The sequence below is a fragment of the Callithrix jacchus genome, chromosome 13 (assembly GCF_049354715.1).
Source record: "Callithrix jacchus isolate 240 chromosome 13, calJac240_pri, whole genome shotgun sequence".
In the NCBI taxonomy this organism is placed as follows: domain Eukaryota; kingdom Metazoa; phylum Chordata; class Mammalia; order Primates; family Cebidae; genus Callithrix; species Callithrix jacchus.
Genome location: NC_133514.1, coordinates 69,570,388 through 69,587,472, shown reverse-complemented (window position 1 = coordinate 69,587,472; position 17,085 = coordinate 69,570,388). Strand labels below are relative to the sequence as shown.

Here is a 17,085-nt window from a genome sequence, read left to right as displayed (position 1 = left end):
TCCAGGAAGGCAGCGTCGCCCATTCATCTGATTAAAAAGAGGACTGAAACAGGGAGCCAGGCCAGGAGATTCCTGGGTAAAAAAGCACCATGAATCTCAGCACTGCTGTTTCAGCCGGTGCAGTGGGTCGCCGCACAGGCAATCACACAGATCCTGACGCCTTTTCAACAGGCAACTGGAACACCTGGGAGAGAGTCGACCATTCAACCAAGAAAAAGGCTCTGAGGCAGGGAGCCAAGTGATCAGGCTCAGCTGGTCCCACCCCCACAAAAAAAGAGCAATTGGAAACGCTCTGGGTTGAGAGTTTCACAGCAAGCACAGCTGAACCCGGGAAGGTCCAGCTCTGTGGGGGAGGGGCGTCTGCCATTACTGAGGCACTCCACCCCTATGGAGGTAGTCCACCATAGCTGAGGCAGCCTGCTGCTGCTGAGGCAACCCGCCATTACAGAGAGAGTCCGCCATTGCAGAGGTGGGCCACCATCAGCAAGGCAGTTCTAACTACACCCGTATAAACAGGACTACAGGGAAGTTCACATGGCAGCAGGGTGGAGCCCACAGCAGCTCAGCAAAGCCTCTACAGGCAGACAGTGACTGGGCTGCCTCCTTGCTGGGCAGGGAAGCCCTGAAAAAAAGGCAACAGCACAAAGTAAACTGATAAATACAGCCCTCACTTCCTGGGACTGGGCACCTGGGGAGAAAAAAGGGGTTTATGAGTTCTGCTGCAACAGATTTAAACATACCTGTCCAGCAGCTCTAAATGAAAAAAGGAGCTCGCAGCTCAGTACTTCAGCTCCTATAAAGGACAGACTGCCTCCTCAAGCAGCTCCCTGACCCCCGTATATCCAAAGAGTCACCTCATAAAGGAGAGCTCAGACTGATATTGGCGAGTATCCTTCTGGGACAAAGATACCAGAAGAAGAAACAGCAGCAACCCTTACTGTACTGCGGCCACTTCAGGTGATACCCAAGCAAGCAGGGCCTGGAGTGGACCTCAGCAGTCCTACAGCAGAGGGGAAAGACTGTTAGAAGAAAAACTAATAAAGAGAAAGAAATAACTCCATCATCAACAAACTGGATGTCTACTCACAGACCCAATCTGAAAGTCAACAACTACAAAGACGACAGGTAGATAAATCAACAAAGATGGGAAGAAACTAGCGCAAAAAGGATGAAAACACCCGAAACCAGAACACCTCTCCTCCTACAAGGGATCACAACTCCTCACCAGCAAGGGAACAAAGCTGGATGTAGAATGAGTGTGATGAACTGACACAATCAGGCTTCAGAAGGTGGGTACTAAGAAATTGCTGTGGGCTAAAAGAACATGTTCTAACCCAATGCAAAGAAACTAAGAACCTTGAAAAAAGATTTGAAGAAATGCTAACGAGAATAGACAACTTTGAGAGGAATATAAGTGAATTGATGGAAGTGAAAAACACAACACGAGAACTTGGCAAAGCATACACAAATTTCAACAGCCGAATTGACCAAGCAGAAGAAAGGATATCAGAGGTCGATGATCAACTCAATGACATTAAATGAGAAGGCAAGATTAGAGAAAAAAGGGTAAAAAGGAATGAACAAAGTCTCCAAGAAATATGGGACTATGTGAAAAGACCTAATCTACGTTTGATAGGTGTACCTGAATGTGACGAAGAGAATGAATCCAAGCTGGAAAATATTCTTCAGGATATTATCCAGGAAAACTACCCCAACCTAGCAAGACAGGCCAATATTCAAGTTCAAGAAATACAGAGAACACCATAAAGATATTCCTCAAGAAGAGCAACTCCAAGGTACATAATCATCAGATTCACCAGGGTTGAAATTAAGGAGAAAATGGTAAGGACAGCCAGAGAGAAAGGTTGGGTCACCCACAAAGGGAAACCCATCAGACTCACAGCAGATCTCACAGCAGAAACCCTACATGCCAGAAGAGAGTGGGAGCCAATATTCAACATCCTTAAAGAAAAGAACTTTCAACCCAGAATTTCATATCCAGTCAAACTAAGCTTCCTGAGTGAAGGAAAAATAAAATCCTTTGTGAACAAGCAAGTACTCAGAGATATCATCACCACCAGGCCTGCTTTACAAGAGCTCCTGAAAGAGTCACTAAACATAGAAAGGAACAACCAGTACCAGCCACTCGAAAAACATACCAAATGGTAAAGAGCATCAACATAATGACGAAACTAAATCAACTAACGGGCAAAACAGCCAGCCAGCATCAAAATGGCAGGATCAAATTCACACATAACAATATTAACCCTAAATGTAAATGGGCTAAATGCCCCAATCAAAAGACACAGACAAGCCGGGTGTGGTGGCTCATGCCTGTAATCCCAGCACTTTGGGAGGCCGAGGCGGGGGGATCACGAGGTCAAGAGATCAAGACCATCCTGGTCAACATGGTGAAACCTCGTCTCTACTAAAAATACAAAAAATTAGCTGGGCATGGTGGCGTGTGCCTGTAATCCCAGCTACTCAGGAGGCTGAGGCAGGAGAATTGCCTGAACCCAGGAGGCGAGGTTGCAGTGAGCCAAGATTGTGCGATTGCACTCCAGCCTGGGTAACCAGAGCGAAACTCCGTCTCAAAAAAAAAAAAAAAAAAAAAGACACAGACAGGCAAATTGGATAAAAAGCCAAAACCCATTGGTGTGCTGTATCCAGGAAACCCATCTCACATGCAAGGATACACAAAGGCTCAAAATAAAGGGATGAAGGAAGATTTACCAAGCAAATAGAGAGCAAAAAAAAAAGCAGAAGTTGCAATTCTCGTCTCTGATAAAACAGACTTTAAAACAACAAAGACAAAAGAGACAAAGAAGGACATTATGTAATGGTAAAAGAATCAATGCAGCAAGAAGAGCTAACTATCCTAAATATATACGGACCCAATACAGGAGCACCCAGATACAGAAGGCAAGTTCTTAATGACTTACAAAGAGACTTAGAACACCTCATTGTCAATATTAAACAGATCAACGAGACATAAAATTAACAAGGATATCCAGGACTTGAACTCAGACCTGGACCAAGCAAACCTTATAGACATTTACAGAACTCTCCACCCAAAATCCAGAGAATATGCATTCTTCTCAGCACCACATCACACCTACTCTAAAATGGACCACATAATTGGAAGTAAATCACTCCTCAGCAAATGCAAAAGAACGGAAATCAAAACAGTCTCTCAGACCACAGTGAATTCAAGTGAGAACTCAGAATTCAGAAACTAACAGAACCGCACAGCTTCATGGAAACTGAACAACTGGCTCTTGAATGTTGACTGGATAAACAATGAAATGAAGGCAGAAATAAAGATGTTCTTTGAAACCAACAAGAATGAAGACACAACATACCAGAATCTCTGGGACACATTTAAAGCAGTCTCTAGAGGAAAATATATAGCAATAAATGCCCACAGGAGAAGCAAGGAGAGATCTAAAATTGACACCCTATTGTCAAAATTGAAAGACCTAGAGAAGCAAGATCAAAAAACTCAAAACCTAGAAGACAAGAAATAACTAAGATCAGAGCAGAACTGAAGGAAACAGAGACACAAAAAATCCTTCAAAAAAAATCAATAAATCCAGGAGCTGGTTTTTCGAAAGATCAACAAAACAGACAGACCACCAGCCAGATTAATAAAAAAGAAAAGAGAGAATAATCAATAGATGAAATAAAAAATGAAAAAGGGGATATCACCACAGATTCCACAGAAATTCAAACCATCATCAGAGATTATTACAAACAACTCTATGCACATAAACTAGTAAACCCGGAAGAAATGGATAAATTCCTGGACACTTGCATCCTCCCAAGGCTAAACCAGGAAGAAGTCAAAACCCTGAATAGACCAATAACAAGGTCTGAAGTTGAGGCAGCAATTAAAAGCCTACCACCCAAAAAAAAGGCCAGGTCCAGATGGGTTCACAGCCGAATTCTACCAGACACACAAAGAGGAGCTGGTACCATTCCTTCTGAAACTATTTCAAATAATCCAAAAAGAGGGAATCCTTCCCGAATCATTTTATGAGACCAACATCATCCTGATACCAAAACCCAGCAGAGACTCAGCAAGAAAAGAAAACTTCAGGCCAATATCCATGATGAACATAGATGCAAAAATCTTCAATAAAATACTGGCAAGCCAATTGCAACAGCACATCAAAAAGCTTATCCACCATGATCAAGTAGGATTCATCCCGGGGATGCAAGGCTGATTCAACATACGCAAGTCTATATACGTAATCCACCACATAAACAGAACCAAAGACAAAAACCACATGATTATCTCAATTGATGCAGAGAAGGCCCCTGACAAAATTCAACAGCCCTTTATGCTAAAAACCCTCAATAAACTCGGTATTGATGGAACGTATCTCAAAATAATAAAAGTTATTTATGAAAAACAAACAGCCAATATCATATTGAATGGGCAAAAACTGAAAGCATTCCCTTTGAAATCTGGCACTAGACAAGAATGCCCTCTCTCACCACTCCTATTCAATATAGTACTGGAAGTTCTAGCCAGAGCAATCAGGCAAGAAAAAGAAATAAAGGGTATTCAAATATGAAAGGAGGAAGTCAAATTGTCTCTATTTGCAGATGACATGATTGTATATTTACAAGACCCCATTGTCTCAGCCCAAAATCTCCTGACACTGATAAGGAACTTCAGCAAAGTCTCAGGATACAAAATCAGTGTCCAAAAATCACAAGCATTCCTATACACTAATAACAGACTCCCATTCACAATTGCTACAAAGAGAATAAAATACCTAGGAATACCACTAACAAGGAATATAAAGGACCTCTTCAAGGAGAACTACAAACCACTGCTCAAGAAAATAAGAGAGGACATAAACAGATGGAGAAACATTCCATGTTCATGGTTAGGAAGAATCAATATTGTGAAAATGGCCATACTGCCCAAAGTAATTTACAGATTCAATGCTTTCCCCATCAAGCTACCAATGACCTTCTTCACAGAACTGGAAAAAACCACCATGAACTTTATATGGAAACAAAAGAGAGCCCACATAGCCAAGTCAATTCTAAGCAAAAAAAACAAAGCAGGAGGCATCACACTACCAGACTGCAAACTATACTATAAGGCTACAGTAATCAAACAGCATGGTACTGGTAGCAAAACAGAGATGCAGACCAATGGAACAGAACAGAGGCCTCGGAGGCAACATAACATATCTATAACCATCCAATCTTTGACAAACCTGACAAAAATAAGCAATGGGGAAAGGAGTCCCTGTTTAATAAATGGTGTTGGGAAAACTGGCTAGCCATGTGCAGAAAACAAAAACTGGACCCCTTCCTGACACCTTACACTAAAATTAACTCCAGATGGATTAAAGACTTAAACATAAGACCTGACACCATAAAAACCCTAGAAGAAAATCTAGGCAAAACCATTCAGGACATAGGCATAGGCAAGGAGTTCATGACCGAAACACCAAAAGCATTGGCAACAAAAACAAAAATAGACAAAAGGACCTAATCAAACTCCACAGCTTCTGCAAGGCAAAAGAAACAGTCAGTAGAGTGAATCGGCAACCAACAGAATGGAAAAATTTTTGCAGTTTACCCATGTGATAAAGGGCTGCTATCCAGAATTTACAAAGAACTAAAACAGATTTACAAGAAAAAAACAAGCCCATTCAAAAGTGGGGGAAGGATATGAACAGACATTTTACAAAAAAGAAGACATACATGAGGCCAACAAACATATGAAAAAATGCTCATCATCACTAGTCACTTGAGAAATGCAAATCAAAACTACATTGAGATACCATCTCACACCCGTGAGAGTGGTGATCATTAAAAAATCTGGAGACAACAGATACTGGAGAGGATGTGGAGAAATAGGAACACTTTTACACGGTTGGTGGGAGTGTAAATTAGTTCAACCATTGTGGAAGACAGTTCAACGATTCCTCAGGGACCTGGAAACAGAAATTCCATTTGACCCAGCAATCCATTACTGGGTATATATCCAAAGGATTATAAATCGTTCTACTATAAGGACACATGCACACGAATGTTCATTGCAGCACTGTTTACGATAGCAAAGACCTGGAACCAACCCAAATGCCCATTGATGATAGACTGGACAGGGAAAATGTGGCACATATACACCATGGAATATTATGCAGCAATCAAAAACGATGAGTTTGTGTCCTTTTTAGGGACATGGATGAACCTAGAAACCATCATTCTCAGCAAACTGACACAAGAACAGAAAATCAAACACCACATGTTCTCACTCATAGGTGGGTGTTGAACAATGAGGACACATGGACACAGGGAGGGGAGCATCACACACTGGGGTCTGTTGGGGGGAAACAGAGGAGGGACAGCAGGGGGTGGGGAGTTGGGGAGAGATAGCATGGGGACAAATGCCAGATATAGGTGAAGGGGAGGAAGGCAGCAAATCACACTGCCACGTGTGTACCTATGCAACAATCTTGCATGTTCTTCAGATGTACCCCAAAACCTAAAATGCAAAAAAAAAAGTAAAAAAAAATTAATAAATAAAATAAATTTTAATGATTTCCAACATAAAAAAACAAAACAAAACACAAAATCAGCCAGTCATGGTGGCACATGCCTGTAATCCCAGATACCTGGGAGGTTGAGGCAGGAGAATCGGCTGAACCCGGGAGGCAGAGGTTGCAGTGAGCCAAGATTGCACCATTGCACTCCAGCATGGGCAATGAGAGCGAAACTCCATCTTAAATAAACAAAGAGACTTAAGAGAAACCCCTCGCCCCTTCCACCAGGTGAGAACATAGTGAGGAAGCAGGCTCTAACCAGATACTGAATCTGCTAGCACCTTGATCTTGGACTTCCTAGCCTCTGTAACTGTGAAAAATGAAATTCTGTTGTTTATAAGCTATCCAGTCTATTTCATTATAGCAGCCCAAATGAACTAAGACAAAAATTAATCAAAGAAAATAAGAACCATTTTCCACTTGCTCCACAAATTATAGGAAGAAATCCTTTTAAATTGTGTGTTTACTTATAAACAAATTGTTAGAAAAGTGTTTTCAGAAGTTATAAAATACCTTTTGTTGCTTCTGGGCTTTTTAATAAAATACAGTTTTAGGGTCTAATGCTGCCACAATTCAGAACTTAGGTGACAAAATAATGATTTTAATTAATCTATCCAGCAGTACAGATCAAACAACAAACTATATTTTAAAGTCCTTCCCTGTAGAGAAATGGCATCTGCAAGATAGTCACACAAAATAAAAGGTTTTTAAACTGACCACTGTCTTCAAATTCTCCTACGTGTAGTATAACATTTTATCCTATTCTCCAAATTATACTTTGGTTTTCTGAAGTCTTCCACACAAAATATTAGAAAAATTTTGCAAAAATCTAACAAAATTGGAAACTGACCGTAGTTTTCATTGGCCCTGTATTTATAACAAGCTTTCTCAAAACCAATGTATCTTGGTAAGCACGAAAGAGAAAAGTCAGGCACTTTTAACCACAAAAGGAGGAAGTTTTGAACATTAATGCAAATCTAGCATATATCAAGGATAAAGACTACAATAAGTAACCTCAGTTCAATAAAAATAGCCACTGAGTTAGAGGCTTGCCAGTGGAAACAGAATTGCAAATGATATGATTATTTATGCAGAAAACCCCAAGTTATCTATATATTTAAAAATCCTACTAAGACTGATAAGTGAGTTTAGCAATATTATAAGATGCAAGGTTGACACATGTAGTAAGTGACTTCTAAATACCACTAAGGTACAATTTGAAACTTGAAATTTATTTTATTTTATTTTATTTGGAGACAAGAGTCTTGCTCCGTCGCCAGGCTGGAGTGCAGTGGCACGATCCCAGCTCACTGCAACCTCTGCTTCCCAGTTCAAGGGATTCCCCTGCCTCAGCCTCCCAAGTAGCTGGGACTACAGGCGCACACCACAACGCCAGGCTAATTTTTTGTATTTTAGTAGAGACGAGGTTTCACCACATTGGCCAGTATGGTCTCGATCTCCTGACCTCGTGATCCGCCCAACTTGGCCTCCCAAAGTGCTGGGAGATACCACACAGGCCATGAGACACCACACCTGGCCAACTTAAAATTTTTAAATGTCATTTATAATTGCTGTCTCTCAAATGAAATGCTGAGATATAAATATAACACGTACAGGTATTTCTACACTATAAATTTAAAAATGTCTATGAAAGAAATAAAAAATAAATACATAAATGGAGAGACATGCTGTGTCCAGGCTTGTACGACTCAACAAAGATTTCGATTCTCTCCAAATTCATCTACAGACTTAAAACAATTCTAATAAAATTTTGTTGTTGATATGGATAAGTTGATTCTAAAGTTTATATGGAAAGAAAAACTAACTAGAATAGCTAAAACTATTTTTAAAGAAGGACAAAATTGGAAGAATCATACCATGCAATATTAAGACTTCCTATAAGGCGACAGTAATCAAAATACTATAATACTGGCAAAGAGACAGACACATAGGCTAATGCAGCAAAACAGAGAATCCAGAAGTAAGAAGCATATAAATATGGCCAATTGATTTTTGGCCAGGCAGAAAGGAATGCAGTTGAGAAATGACAAAAATTCTCTCCTTGACCAAACTTCTGAGCCCTCTTCTCAACTAGGCCTGAACCTTGGCCTAAAAAAACTTGCAACAAAACATTAACAGTTTTGAACAGTTCAAGGCCACCACCCTAGGATGACCATAACCTCCTTAAAGAGCCTAACTAACTGAAGAAACTCAAGATTGCCAGAAGAATTTACTATTTGTTCCATCTAACATCTAATGATAAGGCCCCATCTTCCAGCCTCTATAGAAAGGAAGGAGCTGATTACAGCATATTCTTACCACTTCAGTGTCTGGCATAGTCTTTTACACAAATGTTGTGGGGCTGGGCACTGTGGCTCACGCTCATAATCCCACTATTTTTAGAGTCCAAGGTGGGCGGATCACTTGAGGTCAGAAGTTTGAGACCAGCCTGGCCAACATGGTGGAAAAGACCCCAACCCTACTAAAAATACAAGAAGTAGCTGGGCATGGTGGTGGATGCCTGTAATCCCAGCTACTTGGCAGGCTGAGGCAGAAGAACTGCTTGAACCGAGGAGGCAGAGGCTGCCATCAGCTGAGACTGTGCTACTGTACTCCAGCTTGGGCAACAGAGTGAAACTCTATCTCAAACAAATAAACAAACAAACATCAAATGTTGTTGGAACAACTGTAAATCCATGTGCAAAAGTTTTTTTTAAAAATCAGTCTGGATCCAAACCTCACACCTTATACAAAAATTAACTCAAAATATAAATGTAAAACTATAAAAATGTTTTACAAAAAACATAGGAGAACATGACTTGGGGGCCAGCAAAGAGTTCTTGAACACGACACCTAATTAATGCATATCTATAAAAGAAAAAACTGTCAAATTGGACCGCATTAAAATTTAAAACTTTCGCTCTGTGGAAGACACACTTAAAAGAATGGACAAGCTATTTTATTTCCATGTCTCCAATCTATTTGTCTTTCTTGCCTTATTTTACTGATAAGGAGCTAAACTGTAACACTGAATAATAGTGGTAAAAGCAAATATCTTTGCCTTTTTCCTAATCATTGGAAGAAAGCACTCAGTCACCACTAACAATGATATTAGGAGGGTTCTAAAAGCTATCCTTCATCAGCCTGAGGACGTCTCTTCCTTTTTAAAATTTCTTACTTTAATAGAGATGTTGTCCAGGCTGGTCTGGAACTCCTGGTCTCCAGCTTTCCACCAGCCTTGGCCTCCCAAAATGCTGGGATTACAGACATGAGCCATCACACTCGGACAATAAGGTATCTTCTATTTGTAGATTCCTGAGAGTTTTTAATCATTAATGGATTTTAAATTTTATTAAACATATTTCTAAATTAACTGATAGGATCACATTGTGTTTCTTTCTTAGACTATTAATATGATAGATTATACTGACTGATTTTCAAATATTAACCTTTTTATTTTGGGAGTATAAATACATTTTCATGGTATATTATTCTTTTACACATTCAAATATCAATACATTCTTTTTATATCAAATCTAAACTAGATTTGATTTGCTAACATTTTGTTTGGGATGTTTATATCTATGTTCATAAGAGATATTAGCCTGTACTTTTCTCATTTTGTAACATCTTTGTGGGTTTAACTATTAGGGCAACAATGACCTCATAAAATGAACTGGAAGTATATATATATATTTTGAGATGGAGTCTTGCTCTGTTGCCAGGCTGGAGTGCAGTGGTGTGATCTCAGCTGACTGCAATCTCTGCCTCCTGGGTTCAAGCAATTCCCCTGCCTCAGCCTCCCTACTAGCTGAGACTACAGGCACATGCTATCATGTCCAGATAGTTATTGCATTTTTAGTAGAGACAAGGTTTCACCATGTTGGCCAGCATGGTCTCGATCTCTTAACCTTGTGATCTACCTGCCTCAGTCTCCCAAAGTGCTAGGATTACAGGCGTGAGCCACTGCACCCAGTGAACTGGAAGTATTTCTATCTCTTCTATTTTCTGGAAGAGGCTGTATAGAAGTGGTATTAATTCTTCTGTAAATGTTTGCTAGAATTTACGAAAAATCTGTGCCGATATCTCTTTAAGAGGGTTTTAATTACAAATCCAATTTGTTTAATATTATAGAACTAAAAAAATTAAAAAGATTACAGCACTATATCATCTTGGCTAAGTTTATGCACAGTTATTCGTTATATTTGCTTTTGGGGAGAAGGATATCACTCTGTTGTCTAAGTTGGAGTGCAGTGGGCTCATCTTACTGCAACCTTTACCTCCTGGGCTTATGGAATCCTAACTCTGGAGGATGGGGTCTAGGGGTAAGATTCCATGAGCTCAGAAGGCAGAGGTTGCAGTGAGCTGAGATCTCAACACTGCATTCCAGCCTGGGCAACAGAGCAGTATTAGTCATTTGTCTTTGTTTTTTCCTTTCTTAGTCTTACTAAAGTCATCAATGTTGTTGATCAAAGAACCAGCTTTTGGGAACTTTTTTCCAAAGTCATTGATTAGTACTCAGAGATATGTGCTTCCTTCTGCTTGCTTTGCATCTATATTGCTCTTCCTATTCCAGTTTCTCAAGGAAGAAGTTTAAATTATTGATTTCAAATCTTTAGTCTTTTCTAATATAAGCATTTTCTCCCATCTTGTTACTTTAGCTTACCTATATTATTACCTGTGATTTGAGTTGCATAAAGATACAGTTCCATTACAGATGTTTAATCCATTCTGATAGTCTCTTTGAGTTGGTATAGCTGAACCATTCACACTTCATGTAATAATTAATTATTAGATTTAGGTCTATCATTTTGTTTTCTGTTTGTTCTCTGGTTTTTATTTCTATTTCCCTTTTTCTACTTAGAGTTATTTGAACTTTTTAATATTTTAATTTAATCTACTATATTTTTCATTACCTCTAAATTTTTTATATTAATTTTAGTGGTGATTCTAGGGATTATAATATACATACTTAAATTTTTAGTCCACTCAGCTTCAAAATTTTACCACTTCAAGTGGAATATTAAAAACCTTGGCCATATATATGGCTCTTTATCCTCCACATTTTTGCTGTAGTTGTCTTATATATTACATGTACATACACTGATAATCTCTGTTGTTAATTTTTCTAATCCGTGTATATGGTAAATCTCAATTTATCCTTAATGAATTTCACCAATCATTATTTTTTACATAAGTCATGTGTATTTCATTAGACTTTTATTTGCATTTATATTTAAAACTATAGCTGATTACTAAACATTAATTTAATTTTTATAAAGTCTAACACATAATTGTACATATTTATGGGGACTTAGTGATGTTGCAACACATATACAGTTATCCGATGAGGGTAATTAGTATACCCATCATCTCAAATATTTATCCTACCTTCATGTTAAGAACATTCACTAACCTCATTGTAGCTACTTAAAACTATGTTATCAACTATAGCCACTCTACAGTGCTATAGAACTTACTTTTCCTATCTAGCTGTAATTTTGTACCCTTTAACAAATCTTTCCCTATCCCCCTTTCTACCAGACCCTTTCCATCCTCTACTATTCTCTACTCTCCTTTTTACTTCTATAAGACCAACTTTGTTTTAGCTTCCACAGACCAGTGAAAACATACAGTGTTTAACTTTCTTTTCCTGGCTTATTTTACTTAACATAATGTCCTCCAGGTTCCATACAATGTTGTCATAAATGACAAGATTTCATTCTTTTTTATGGCTGAATAGCATTCTACTGTGTATCTACAGCACATTTTCTTTATCCATTCATCTGTTGTTGAACATATATTGGCAACCATTAATATGTATAGTGCTGAAATGAACATGGGGATACAGATATCTCTTGGATATACTGATTTCTTTTTCTTTCTCAGTAATGGGATTGCTGGATCATATGGTAGTTCTATTTGTAGTTTTAAGAGGAACCTCCATGCCATTCTCCAGTGGCTAGCTATACCAGTTTATATTCTCACTGACAGTGTTTAAGAATTCCCTTTTCTCTGAGTCCTCAATAGCAGTTCTTATTTTTTTGTCTTTTTGTTAATAGCCATCTTCACTGCGGTCAAATGATATCTAGTTGTGGTTTTAATTTCCATTTCTCTGATGATTAGTGACATAGACCATTTCTTCCTATACCTGTTAGCTGTTTCTTTGTCTTCTTTTGAGAAATGACTATTCTGATCATTTTCCCATTTACATAAGTCATGTGTATTTCATTAGACTTTTATTTGCTCACGGCAGCCTCAACCTCCTGGGCTCAAGTGATCATTCTACTTCAGCCTCCCAAGTAGCTATAACTACAGGCCTATGCCACCATACCTGGTTAACCTTTAGTTTTAAGTTTTCTGTAGAGATGGGGGTGTCACTATATTGCCCAGGCTGATCTCAAAGTCCTGGCCACAAGGGATTCTCTCACCTCTTCCTTCTAAAGTGTTCAGAGTACAGGCATAAACCATTGCACTTGGCTCATTTGCCAATTTGTTAATCAGACTGATTTTTGCTGTTAAGATGTTTGAGTTCTTTGTATATTCTGGATACTAATCCATTGTCAGATTAACAGTTTGCATATTGCCCCCATTCTGTAGTTTTTTTTTTTTTTTCACTCTGGATTGTTTCCTTTGCTATGCAAAAGTTTTTCATTTAATATAATCCCATTTGTTTATTTTTGCTTTTGTTGCCTGTGGTTTTGAGGTCTTATTCTTAAAATATTTTCGTGGACTCATGTCCTGAAGTATTTCCTGTTTTCTTCTAGTAGTTTTATAATTTCAAGTTTTACACTTAGATCTTTGAACCATTTTGACTTGATTTTTGAATAAGGTAGAAGGTAGAGGTCTACATTTATTCTTCTGCCTATGAATATTGTTTTCTTAGCACCATTTTTTGAAGAGAACATGCTTTCCCTGTTGTGTGTTCCTGGCACTTTTGTCAAAAATACGTTGACCGTAGACACCTCAATTAACTTCTGAATTCCCTATTCTGTTCCACTCGTCTATGTTTACGTTTTTTTTTTTTATGCCAGTCGTATGTGATTTTGGTGACTACAATTTTGCAATATATTTTGAAGTCTGAGAGTGTCATGCCTCCAGCTTTGTTCTTTTTCCTCAGGATGGCTTTGGCTATTTGAGGTCTTTTGCAGTTCCATATGAATTTTCAAATTTTTCCTATTTCTGTGAACAATGACCTTGGTATTTTGATACGGACTGCATTGAATTTGTACATTGCTTCGGGAAGCGTGGTCATTTTAACAATGTTAATTCTTCTGATCCATGAGCATGAGATGTTTGTACATTTGCTTGTATCTTCTTCAGTTTCTTTCATTAGTGTTTTATAATTCTCCTTGCCCAGGTCTTTCATCTTCTGGGTTAAATTATTTCCAGATGGTTTTGTTTGTTTAGCAGCAATTTTAACTGAGCTTGCCTTCTTGGTTTTGTTTTTTCAGCTAGTTCATGGTGTACAGGAACGCTGATGAATTTTTTTTTTTTTTTTAACAAAAAACTGTATGCACTTACTGCATTTGTAGTCAATCGGAATCCTTTGAGATGGCAATAGTAGACACTGGGGACTTTTGGAAGGGTAAAGAAATGACAGAAAAAAAAAGTACTGAAAAACTAACTACTAGGTACTATGCTCACTACCTGGGAGCTGGGATCAATTGTACCCCAAACTTCAGCATCATGCAATATAATCATGTTACAAACCTGTACGTGTGCCCCTGAATCTAAAATTGAATTTATTTTTAATAAAATCAATTCTTTAAAAGTTGAATTTATTTTTAATAACATCCTTTGTTATTAAACAGTTTGATCCTTGGGTCAAGGTCTTAGCATACACATTGTATATTTGGTTGCTTCAAAGACATGTATATCAATGCCTAGAGTTTTGAGGTCTGGAAGAAGCCACTGCCACATATATTACAGTTATGGGATTTCTCTTTAGTATGACTGCTCTGAGGTAGATTAATGCTTGAACAAATGATTATGGATTTGCCACACTCATCACATTTAGAAAGTTTCTCATCACATTTGGATGTTATGTAAGTTCTCTGATGTCATGCATGGTGTAAATTTTGACTGATGATCTTGCCACACTCATTGCCGTTTGTTTCTCTTCAATATGGATTATCTGATGTCTGGTGAAGTTTGGTTGCCAAGACAAGGACTTACAACTTTTATTATATTTGTAAGGTTTTTCTCACCCCTATGGATTTCCTGATATTTAGTAATACTTGAATGCTCACTAAAGGCACTGACATACTTATTACATTTGTAAAGTGTCTCTCCAGTATGGATGGACTAGTACCTACTGAGGTATGACTGCAGAAGAAAAAATTTCCCAGTCACTACATTTGTTTACACAAATTATTATTGGTAAGTGAGGATATACTGCTGTCATTTTATTGATTGTTTTCTGGTTGTTTTGTATATCCATTGTGCCTTTCTTCATCTGTTATTGTTTATTTTTATAGGTGGGTCATTTTCTGAAGTGATAAGGTTTGATTCCTTTCTATTTCTCTTTTGTGTATTGGTTCTACCAGTGAATTTTATAGCTTCACATCCTTTTATGATGGTAGTTATCATTTTTTCACTTTCAAATGTAAAACTCACTTGAGTATTTCTTGTAAGGCCAGTCTAATGATGATGAATATTCTTATTTTTTTGATCGTGAGACATTTTATTTCTCCCTCATTCTGAAGTATAGTTTTGCCAGGTATAATATTGTTGGCTGGCATTTTTTTTTAATTTTTCCTTCCAGTACTTTGAATATATTATCCCATTCTCTCCAGGCCTGTATAATTTCTGCTGAGAAATCCACTGTTAATCTAATAAGAATTTTTTAATTTGTGAATTCCCATAATTCTTTTTTTTTTTGGTCTGCCTGTGTTGCTTCAACCTCTTCAAGTTCAAAAATTCTTTCTTCTGCTTGGTATAGTGATTGTTGAAGGTCTCAATTGTATTTTTTATTTCATTCATTGAATTCTACAGCTGTAGGATTTCTGTTTGGTTCTTTATTATGATATCTATCTCTTTATTAAATTTCTCATTGACTTAGCTGGGCATGGTGGCACAGGCTTCTAGTCTCAGATACTCAGGAGGCTGAGATGGGAGGATAGCTTGAACCCAGAACTTCAAAGGTACAGTGAACTATGCCCAAGACACTTCACTCTAGCCTGGGTGACAGAGTAAGTAAAATCTTGTCTCTAAAACAGATAAATAAAGGCCGGGTGCTGTGACTCATGTTGTAATTCCAGCACTCTGAAAGGCCAAGGCAGGTGGATCAAAAGGTCAGGAGTTCAAGACCAGCCTACCCAACATGGTGAAACCCCATCTCTACTAAAAATACAGAAATTAGCCAGGTGTAGTGGCAGGCATCTGTAATCCCAGCTACTTGGGAGGCTGAGGCAGGGAATTGCTTGAACCGAGGAGGCAGAGGTAAGCTGCGATCACGCCTCTGCACTCCAGTCTGGGTGACACAAGACTCCATCTCAAAAAAAGATAAATAAAAATAATAATTTATCCATTCAAATTGTGAATTGTTTTCCTGATTTCACTAAATGTCCATCAGTATTCCATATCTCACTGAGTTTACTTAAGATTATTGTTCTGAATTCTTTTTCTGGCATTTTATATACTTCTTGATTAGCCTCTGTTACTGGAAAATTACTGTGTTCCTTTTCATTAATATTTATGTGTGGTTTTTCATGTTTGATGTATCCCTACATCGATTTCCATTCATGTGGTAGAAAAGTCCCTCTTCCAATTTTATGGAATAGGTTTCACAGAGAAAGATTTACTTACATGAATGGGTGTTGGGGTATCAGTTTGTTGAGTTCTAGGTGGACACAGTAGTGTAGTTTCTTCAGCTGTAATCCATACTAGTGACATATGCAAATGTCTCAGTGGCCTGGGCTGAGTTTGTGGTGGAGGTGGTGCAGTTTTGCTGGGTGTGGACTTACTGGGCTGTTCCTCAGGTCCGAGGCATATACACGCACATGGTGGGCCCACCAACTTGGGGCTTGGATTTGGGCTACAGGGCTCTTATTCTGGCCGGGAGGACATACACATGGTTGCTCAGCCAGCCCAAGGACATAGCAGCCTGTTGCAAAAAACACAGGCACACAGCTGCCTGACTGGCCTGAAGGCATGTCTGCTAGGATGGCTCAGTCTTTCAGGCCCAAAATGTGGGCTCATGGTTGTTCAGTTGGCCTTGGAGTCTGGCTGCCAGTGGAGCTGCTTTTCAAACATCAATTGTGGTCATGGGGCTGTTGGGCAGACCAGCAGCTTATCTGTGGAAGGTCGGACGTTGCAGTGCTGTTTCTCTGGCCCTGAGCACAGGCACATAGCCACACCATTGGTGCAAAAGTCTGTCAGCTGCTCAAAGACTTGAAGGCCTCTCCCACTAAGGGGCAGGCATTCAACAGTTTGGCCAGCTCAAGAACAGGTTCACCGTGGGTAGGACTGCCAGACTATTCTTCTAGCTTGAAGTGAAGGCGACAAGAGT

At 38.7% G+C, this 17,085-nt stretch overlaps 1 protein-coding gene across 14 annotated transcripts in view; it reads right to left on the bottom strand.

The window, feature by feature from the left end:
* Positions 1-17,085, bottom strand: part of TAF4B (TATA-box binding protein associated factor 4b) — a 196,484-nt gene that overhangs the window by 58,227 nt on the left and 121,172 nt on the right. For 2 of the 14 annotated variants that reach the window (XR_004732946.3, XR_013525820.1), the window contains one exon: positions 6,473-6,514. The exons of the other annotated variants lie outside the window; for them this stretch is intronic. The gene's annotated coding sequence lies outside the window, so the exon portion shown is untranslated. The remainder of the gene's footprint in view (positions 1-6,472; positions 6,515-17,085) is intronic. 14 annotated transcript variants of the gene reach the window in all.